Source organism: Saccopteryx leptura, chromosome 1, assembly GCF_036850995.1.
Source record: "Saccopteryx leptura isolate mSacLep1 chromosome 1, mSacLep1_pri_phased_curated, whole genome shotgun sequence".
NCBI classification, from domain to species: domain Eukaryota; kingdom Metazoa; phylum Chordata; class Mammalia; order Chiroptera; family Emballonuridae; genus Saccopteryx; species Saccopteryx leptura.
The window spans coordinates 338,867,597-338,878,178 of record NC_089503.1 but is presented as its reverse complement, the minus strand read 5'-3'; the positions used below and the strand labels follow the sequence as shown (position 1 = coordinate 338,878,178).

General features: G+C 39.1%; 1 non-coding gene across 1 annotated transcript; it reads left to right on the top strand.

The window, feature by feature from the left end:
* The first annotated feature begins 452 nt into the window (after nt 1–452).
* On the top strand, nt 453–528 carry TRNAS-AGA (transfer RNA serine (anticodon AGA)). Its single transcript has one exon. It is a non-coding gene; the product is annotated as a tRNA-Ser (tRNA).
* The last annotated feature ends 10,054 nt before the right edge of the window (nt 529–10,582 follow it).

The window sequence follows — 10,582 nt, the reverse complement described above, 5'->3', positions numbered from 1 at the left end:
GTGCATGAAACATTCTCAAGGATAAATTATATGTTGGGCCAAAAACTAACATCAACAAATACAGAAAGATTGAAATTATACCAAGCATAATTTCTGATAATTGGTTTTTGAAATTAGAATTCAACTGTAAAAAGAAAGTAAGGAAAGCCACAAAAATGTTAAAATTAAACTACATACTTATAAAAAATGAATGGGTCAAAGAAAAAATAAAAGCAGAGATCAAAAGATATATACAGACAAATGAAAACAAAACACAGCATATCAAAATTTCTGGGATGCAGCAAAATAATCAAGAAATGAGATCCCAAGTAAACAACCTAAAATCACACCTTAAGAAACTTGCAAAAGAAGAACAAAGGCAACCCCAAGTCACCAGAAGAAAGTAAATAATAAAAATTAGAGCTGAACTAAATGAAATAGACAACAAAAAACTATACAAAAAATTAATACAGGCCCTGGCCAGTTGGCTCAGCGGTAGAGCGTCGGCCTAGAGTGCAGGGAACCCGGGTTCGATTCCCGGCCAGGGCACATAGGAGAAGCACCCATTTGCTTCTCCACCCCCCCTCCTTCCTCTTTGTCTCTCTCTTCCCCTCCCGCAGCCAAGGCTCCATTGGAGCAAAGATGGCCCGGACGCTGGGGATGGCTCCTTGGCCTCTGCCCCAGGTGCTAGAGTGGCTCTGGTCGCGACAGAGCGACGCCCCGGAGGGGCAGAGCATTGCCCCCTGGTGGGCAGAGCGTCGTCCCTGGTGGGCGTGCTGGGTGGATCCCGGTCAAGCGCATGCGGGAGTCTGTCTGACTGTATCTCCCCGTTTCCAGCTTCAAGAAGAAGAAAAAAAAAATTAATATAACAAAGAGCTGGTTCTTTAAAAAGCTCAATAAAATCGACAAACCCCTGGTTAGAATCACTAAGGAATAAAAAAGGAAAGACTCATAGAAACAAAATCTGAAATGAAAGAGAAGAAGTCACTATAGACATTATAGATATACAAAGTATCATAGTAGAATATTATGAAATATTATGTAACCAAATTCAATAACGTAGAGGAAGTAGATAAATTCCTGGAACTACACAGTTTTCTTAAACAGAGTCACAAAGCAGTGGAAACCTAAATAGATCCATAAGCAGGAAGGATATAGAAACAACTGTCAAAAACCTCCCCAAAAATAAAAGTCCAGGACCAGATAAATCTAGTGAATTCTACCAAACATTTCAAGAAGATTTGGTACTTATTCTTTTTAACATCTTTCAAAAAATAGAAGAAGAAGCAATACTCCACTACACATTTTATGAGGTTAACATAACCCTCATATGAAAACCTGGCAAGGGCAACAAAAAAAAGAAAATTACAGATCAATATTCCAAATAAATACAGATGCAAAAATTCTAAACAAAATACTAGTAAATTGAATACAACAACACATTAAAAAAATAGTACATCCGGCCTAGCGTGTGGAGGACCCGGGTTCGATTCCCGGCCAGGGCACACAGGAGAAGCGCCCATTTGCTTCTCCACCCCTCTGCCGCGCTTTCCTCTCTGTCTCTCTCTTCCCCTCCCGCAGCCGAGGCTCCATTGGAGCAAAAATGGCCCGGGCGCTGGGGATGGCTCTGTGGCCTCTGCCTCAGGCGCTAGAGTGGCTCTGGTCGTAACATGGCGACGCCCAGGATGGGCAGAGCATCGCCCCCTGGTGGGCAGAGCGTCGCCCCTGGTGGGCGTGCCGGGTGGATCCCGGTCGGGCGCATGCGGGAGTCTGTCAGACTGTCTCTCCCTGTTTCCAGCTTCAGAAAAAAAAAAAAAAAAAATAGTACATCACAATCAAGTGGAATTCATTCCAGGAGCACAAGGATGCTTCAACATATGAAAATTGAACAACATAATACACCTCATCCACAAATCAAAGAAGAAAACTCATATGATCCTCTAAGTAGATGCAGAAAAGGTATTTGATAAGATACAACATCCCTTTATGTTTAAAACACTCAATAAAATTGAGATAGGAGTAGAGTACCTCAACATAATAAGGACTATATATGATAAACCACCAGCTAATATCATACTAAATGGTGAAAAAACACAGCTTTTTCTCTAAAATCAGGAACAAGACAAGGTTTCCCACTCTCTCCCCTCTTATTCAACATAGAAGTTTTAGCCAGAGCAATCAGGCAAGAGAAAGAAATAAAAGGCATCCAAATCAGGAAAGAAGTAAAGGTATCACTTTTTTGCATATGACATAATCCTATATATAGAAAACCTCAAGGACTCCACTGAAAAACCATTAGAAACAAAAAACCAATACAGTAAAGTCGCAGGATACAAAATCAATATACAAAAGTCTATTGCTTTTCTGTACAGCAATGACAAAACTTTGGAAAATGAACTAAAAAACAAAAACAAAAAAGCAGTTCCTCTCACAGTTGCAACAAAAAAATAAAATACCCAGGAATAAACAAAGGATGTGAAGAACCTATATATTGAAAACTGCAAACACTATTAAAAAAATTGAAAAAAACACAATAAAATGTAAAAATATTTTATGTTCATGGGTTAGAAAAATCAACATCATAATAATGACCATATTTCCCAAAGGAAAATGCAAATGTAATGTTATCCTCATCAAAATTCTTATGTCATTTGTCAAATAAATAGAACAAAAAAGTCACCATAAAAAGCCCAAAATATCTAGAGCAATCCTGAGGATAAAGAATAAAGCTTGGAGGTATCATTACTATCTGATTTAAAATTATACTATAAAGCCACTATAATAAAAACAATATGGTATTGGCAGAAGAACAGACATACAGACCAATGGAACAGAATAGAAAGCCCAGAAATAAAACCACATATATTTGGGCAATTCATCTTTGACAAAGGAGCCAAAAACACACAATGGAGAAATAAAAGGGGTGAATTGATAAATAAGAGTTAATAGGTTTCAGGTAAACATTTCTGTAGCATTTGAATAGATAATTTTGTTCTATGTCCATCACCCAACGTCAAATCATTTTCTGTCACTGTATATTTGTCTTTCATTACTCATTTCCTCCCACTCCTTCCCTCACATCCCTCTCCCCTTGGTAACCATTTTACTTTTATCTATGCCCATGAGTCTCAGTTTTATATTCCAACTATGTGTAAAATCATATAGTTCTTTATTAAAAATTTTATTTACAAAATTAATTTTTAACAGGGTGGCATTGTTCAATAAGACTATATGGTTTCAAGTAAACTTTTCTTAGCATTTAAACTTGATTATTTTGTATACCTATCACACAAAGTCACATCATTTTACAACACCGTATCTTTATCCCTCTTTAAACCTTTTCTACCACTCTCATCTTCACATACCTTTCCCCACCTCTCTTTTTCCCTGGTGACCACTTTATTTTATCTATGTCCAAGAGTCTCAGTTTTATATCTCACCTATGTGTGAAATAATACAGTTCTAGCCTTTTCTGATTTACTTAGTTTAGTCATTATAGTGTTCTCCAGGTCCATTCATGTTGCCATAAATGGCACTGTGTCATAATTTCTTTTGGTTGGTAGTATTCTTTTGTATAGATGTACATCATCTTCATCCAATCCTCTATGAAAGAACATCTTGATTGTTTTTATATATATCTTGGCCACTGTGGATAATGCTGCAATGAACAAGGATTGTATGTGCTTTTACATAACAATATTTTCAAGTTTTGAGAGTAGATACCAGTAGAGAAATAGCTGGGTCATATCTTAGTTCTATTCTTAATTTTTTAAGGAATCACATACCTTCTTCCATATGGTTATACTAGTTTGCATTCTCACCAGCAGTGAATGAGGGTTCCTTTTTTTCCACAACCTTACCAACACTTGTTATTACCTGTTTTGTTGATAGTAGCCAATCTAACAGGTGTGAGTTGTTACATCATTGTAGTTTTAAAATCTGCATTTCTCAAATAGCTAATTAAGATGAGCATCTTTTTATGTATCTGTTGGCCATTTGCATGTCCTCTTGGGAGAAGTGTCTGTTCGGGTCCTCTCCCTATTTTTTAATTGGATTGTTTATTGCTGACCTTTGTGAGTTCTTTATATATTTTGGATATTAACCCCATATCAGAGTTGTTGTTTGCAAATATCATCTCCCATTTAGTTGGTTGCCTATTTGTTTTGTTATCAGCTTCTTTTGCTGTGCAGAAACTTTTTAGTTTGATGTAGTCCTATTCATTTACTTTTGCCTTTCCTTTCCTTTGGGGTCAAATTCATAAATTGTTCTCTACAGCTAACATCCTTGAGTTTTGTACCTATGTTTTCTTCTGTGTAATTTATTGTTTCAGATCTTATATTTAGGTCTTTGATCCATTTTGAATTAACTTTTGTGCAGTGGGACAAATTGTGGTGAAGTTTTATTCATTTGCATGTGGCTTTCCAATTTCTCAGCACCATTTATTAAAGAGGCTTTCTGTTCTCTATTGTATGTTTTTGGCTCCTTTGTCAAAGATAATTTGTACATATATATGTGGTTTTATTTCTGGGATTTTGCTTCTGTTCTATTGGTTTGTATGTCTGTTTTTCTTCCAATAAAATGATGTTTTGATTATCCTCAGTATTGCTCTGACTGGTAGAGTTTTTGCTGAGAAATCTGATCATAACTGATGGACTTTCCTTTATATGTTATATTCTTCTTTTTCCTAGCTGACATTAGGATTCTTTCTTTGTCATTGATTTTTGACAATTTTATTACAATGTACTTCGGAGTAGATTTATTTGTGTTGAGGTAACTCGGTGTTCTATTTTTTTTTTTTTTGGATTCAAGGCTTTAACTCTTTGTATAGGCATGTATCATTTACATCAATTATTTGTTTGAATAATCCTTCTTCCTCTCTTTATCTTCTGATACACCTATTATTCTTATATTGCTCTTTCTGATGAAATCAGACAATTTTTAGTGCTCTCTCATTTTTTAAAATTTGTAAGTTTCTCTATGTAGCATCTCTATTTGCCTGTCTTTGATTTTTTTCCTCTCTATGTATTGTTCTATTAGCTAAACTTGCTACCTCAGTTTTCTATTGATGTATTGAGTTTTTCATCTTTGTTTTTAAAGTTTCAATCTTCTTGGTGCTGTATTTATTTTGTTTTATGAGCTTATTAAGTTGCTTACTGGTGTTTTTTTACATCTCATTGAGTATTTTCAGAACTTCAAATTTGAAATTTGTCATCATTTAACTCCAAGGGTCCCATGTGATTGAGATGTTTTTCTTTAGATTTTTATTTTTTCTCTGAACTATGTCTCAGTCTTGTGTATCTGTGGTACTTAATTTCTTTTTTCTCAATGGCATATGGGAGTGGTATTGTTAAGAACCCTAACAAAGAAACAACCAAAAATGAGAAATATTAAAATAAAAATTACAATATAAAATATAAAAACTTAAAAAGTAATGACAAATAAAAAAGAAAAACCCATGGAAACCAAAGAAAAAAGAAAAAAAAACAAAACTCCTCAAAAATAGAAATTAGAAATATAAAAATTAAAGAAAATAAAAATCAAAAGAGAAAAATAAAGAAAGAATAAGAAGAAAGAAAAAAGAAAAAAGGAAAAGAAAAGAAAAATTAAATTTTGGTTTTGAGAGTTTACTTTTTTTTTTTTACAATAGGTGTCACTGTATTTAATTATTTAATTTTTAGCTCTGTGAAATTCCTGGGATGTTTTCTGTTGAGATATTACTGTCACAATGATGTAGGCTGTGTTGCAGTCACAGTTTTGAGGGCTTTAGGGATTTGTCTTTCAAGCTTTGCCTTTCTGACTTTAACTTTACAGCTCTAAGCCTCTAGTTATGTGATCCCAGCCCTCCAGGCATACCTCTCCATGTCTTAACAGACCAGGGGACCAGACGCCAAGCATCTCTGTTTTTTGAGAGAAAGTGGCTCTGTGGATTTAGCTGTGGGGTTTGCCTCTGCCATTCTCTGTACCCTTGAGTTGTGAGAAGTGGCATCTGGGGGCTGGGGACTGCACTTTAACTTTATCTGTCACTGCTAAGTGTGGGCTGCAGGCAGATTGTGGTAACTCTGGCTGTGACCCCATACTCTGGCCACTTTGGTTTAATTCCCCCTATACCTTCCTATCTCACCACTCCTCCCAGGAGAGGGAGACTCAGTCATTCCAGGTGTCCCTCTCTGTACCTCTCAGACAAAACCCAGACAGCCTGAGCTTCTCTCTTCCCTGTAGTCTAGCAGAGAAAAAAATAAAAAAATACTCAATCAGTCTGGGTTTGTCTCCTCTCCAGAGCTGACAATGAATATATTCTACCTTCTACATCCCTTTCCAACCCATCTCACATTTAGTCCATTCAGTATGTGGATCTTTCAAGCATGCCTGTTAGCCATGCTGGGGTTTCTTTGTTGCATTATAGTTATTCAATTTGTTAAAATTTTAAGAGAAGAAATAAGAAGTATCTCTGACATCATCTTGCCTCAGTTTTCTAGTTGTTGTGGCAGGAGGTTAAATCCAGTTTTTGTTTTTTATAATGACTGGCAGTAGATGTCTTCAGCATTCTTCCAACAAGCTTCCCAGAAGGCCAGCTCTATAAGCACAAGAGTGTCCCCCATCTTCTGCCAAGGATACCCCATCCTGTTTTGTTAATGGCAAAGGGACTTTGTAGACATGGTTGTAGTTCTTAAGATAAAAACATTATTTTGGATTATGTGGTGGGCCTAACATAATCATAAAAGTTCATATAGGGAATCTAAAGTGTCAAATTTAGAATAGTGTAATGACAGTAGCAGAAGTTGGAGTGATTTGCTTTGATGGAAGAAGGGGGCCATGAGCTGAGTGCAGGCAGCTTCTAGACACTAAAAAAGGCAAGGACAGAGTCTCTCCTATTGCAACTAAGAGGAATAGCACTGCTGACACTTTGACTTTAGCCCTGTAACACTCAGTTTGAACTTCTGACACCCAGAACTATAAGATAATAAGTCTGTGTTGTTTTTAAAAACTCAGCATTGGATAACTTGTTGTAATAAAAATAGAAAACTAAAGTCCAACCAAATCATAATGGTCAGGATTTAGTCACATGGCTACCCATCTTTTAAAGGGAAACCTAGAAAATATGTTTCTTTAAAATATGAGCACATTGACACCTTGCAAAATGCCACGGAATGGAAGGTTTATAAACAACAGACATTCATTTCTGACAATTTTGGAGGCTGGAAGTCCAGGTTGCAGAATGCTGACATCTTGCTGTGTCCTTACATGGTGAGAGGGGGAACCTCCTTTGTAAGGGCACTAATACCATTCAGAATGATGCCACTCTCATGACTTAATTCTATCCCCACCTAATACCATCACCTTGAAAGTTACAATTTCACACAAAAATTTTGGAAGTACACAACTTTGGCCATAGCACATCTCTACTAAAATTGGGGTTCTATTAAAACTAGAATTATTAGTGAAAAATGAGCAGTCTCTGATACAGTGAAAATTTTTTAGTTCTTTACTATTTAAATTATTTCAGTTGTCTTGAGGTGTTTTAATATCGAGTAAGTCTACTTTCTTTCATTTTTTTAGAATTCTTTTTGACTATTCCTGCTTGTATATTCTACTATATTCTGTACTTTATAGTCAAGTTGCCTAAAGAAAAATATCTTATTGGTATTTCATTAAATTTAGATTACCTTATAGGCAACTGGCATCTTTATGATGCTGAGTCCTTCTGCCTAAGTAAATGGTATGGCTCTTCAATTGTGCTGAACCTGTCAGACTCATTGTGGACTTCTGATCTCCAGAATTGTAAGATTTATTTCTTTGTCTATGTAGATTTTTAATTTCTTATTTGATAAGGTTTAATCAGATTTGTTATGGGGTACACAAGAATGACTTTTTTTTCTTTATGTTTCTGAAGCTGGAAATGGGGAGAGACAGTCAGACAGACTCCCGCATGCGCCCGACCGGGATCCACCCAGCACGCCCACCAGGGGCGACGCTCTGCCCACCAGGGGGCGATGCTCTGCCCCTCCGGGGCATCGCTCTGCCGCGACCAGAACCACTCTAGCGCCTGGGGCAGAGGCCAAGGAGCCATCCCCAGCGCCCAGGCCATCTTTGCTCCAATGGAGCCTTGGCTTTGGGAGGGGAAGAGAGAGACAGAGAGGAAGGAGGGGGTTGGGGTGGAGAACCAAATGGGTGCTTCTCCTATGTGCCCTGGCCGGGAATCAAACCCGGGTCCCCCGCACGCCAGGCCGATGCTCTACCGCTGAGCCAACCGGCCAGGGCTAAGAATGACTTTTAAAAGGCCCAACTGAATGGTATGATGCTAGTATTACATTGAATTTCTTTGCATGGGTGACCACTTATGTGGAAATATTACTGGGAATAGAATCACAGTTTTGTTCACAGCTTAGCTCCCTGTAGATAGTAACACCTTAAACTTAATAAAAGTTTATTACTACATGAGAACTTTATTAGAGCTGAGGTTTAATCAGCCACATAACATTCTGACAAGTGATATCAGAGCAGATTGAAATAAAGGAAAACACAACATCATGAAACAATGTGGAGTTTTAGACAACCCACCATGGTGGGATAGGAAACCAAGTTGAAAGCTGTGAATACATCCAGACCTCAGCCATCTGTGAAAGTTATTGTCCAGAAACTACTTTTAAATTCTTATATTGTTAGATTAAGTTTCCAGGTTATTAGAGATGTTTTAGTGTCTGATACTTATTAAAAAATTCTGGGTAGGTAAGAATTTTATGTGTTGCTTCCTAACCACCATATATGACCAACTATAAATTGTCTGGTATCAGTAGTATAGAAGTTGTACTTAGGGGTAAGATGGTGACGGAGTAGGAAGACATACCAACTTCTACCTCCCAGAACCAGAATGGATTACAACTTAATTTTAAGAACTATCATCTGGAAAAACAACTTTGGACTAAACTAAAAGGACTCTTTAACCAAGGATACTAAGGAAGCCACACTGATACTGGTAGAAAAAGTGGAAACATGGAGAGGGCTTCCCAGCTCCCAGATGGACTCATGTGGCAGGAAGTGAGTTTAGCAGAGAAGGGAGGGTCCTGGGCCCCAGGACCAAAGCCCCAGAACTGCAGCTCCAGAGAATGGAAGAGGTGTATAGACAGTATTTAGCTGCAAAACAAGCCAGGATACTGTTTGTGAGAAAGAGAGAGATTTCTCAGACCCAGGATTCTTGTTAAAGGGACTGCACAGAAAACCTCTTTCACACCACTCACCTGAGACTCTGGGGGATGGGGAGAGATGAAAGGACCAAAGTAGCAGGAAGAGAGAGTAATCTAGGAGGCACAGAGAGAAACACTTTGAAAGACAGCCACCTTATCCCCTGGATTGAGTCACTCCCCGAATCTAAAGTGAATATTTTCCCTGGAACCAGCAATACCAGCAAAAGGAAGCAGGACACCAGCCAAACAAGTTCTCCCGTGGCACTCAGAGCAGAGTCACTTAGAAGGAAAGAGTAATCAGGAATACAGTATTGAGTGCTAGGGTCTGAGCTGCATTGCCCCCACTCACACTGCTGAGGACTCGCTGGAGGGCGGGTGGCAGTGGGACGCAAAAGCGCAGTGTTGTTGGAGGGGGCGGAAGCTGGTGGGCCATGACTGAGGCCCAGCATGAGCTCAGTCTCACTGGGCGGGGGCGGAAGCGGTGCACAAAAGCAGTTTGACCCCGCTGTTGGCCAAGTGAGCAATAGTGGTCCCACCTGCAATCCTGCCCGTAGGGGCAACATGAAAGCCAGTGAAGGCGGGGCAAAAGCCATAATAAAAAGAGAACTGGGGGAGAGTTGCAGCTGAGCAGGGGTGGGCAACCCTGCCATTGGGGATGGGGTGAAAATGGGAAAACAGGTGGAGACCCATGGCTGAGTGAGGGTGCACAGCCCCACACTTGGAGCTGGGTCTTGCTGCCATTGGGAGCACAGCCCTGCTTGCAGGGTGAAATCCAGAAATGGGTGGAGACCTGTGGCTGAGCATAGGTGCACAGCTGCACCTGTGGTGCCAACGCTTGAGGTCACAGCACAGAACACAGCCCCACCCAAGGGGGCAGGGTGAAGGCCGAGGCTAGCCAGGGCTTGTAGCCCAGGCATGTAAACACAGCCCCTTCCATGGAGGAGAGGTGGAAACTGAAGTGATTTCCACAGTGGGCTGGTGCTGGCAATGCCCATACCTGAACACTGAGGCAGCAGCAGATGCAGTGGCATGCCTGAGAACAGACCATGTTTAGGAAGCACAGAGGACACACCCATTGGACTCCTGTGGCCACACCTTTCTTATACGCAGACTGAACAGGAAGGCAGAGAAATGCAACAATAATTAATCAAGAAAAATTCCCAGAAAAGGAGTTGAATGAGTCAGATATAAACAAATTACCATGTGCAGAGTTTAAAATAATGATTGTTAGCACTAAATAGATAGCAAATATAAAAAAGGACATTGAAATAATAAAAAAGAATCAGTTAGAAATGAAAAATAAACAGTATTAGAAATGAAGACCACAATGAAAGGAATTAAAAGGAGGATGGATGAAGCTGAGGATCAATTCAGCGAGTTAGAAGACAAGATAAACGAAGGCATGGAGGCAGAGCAGCAAA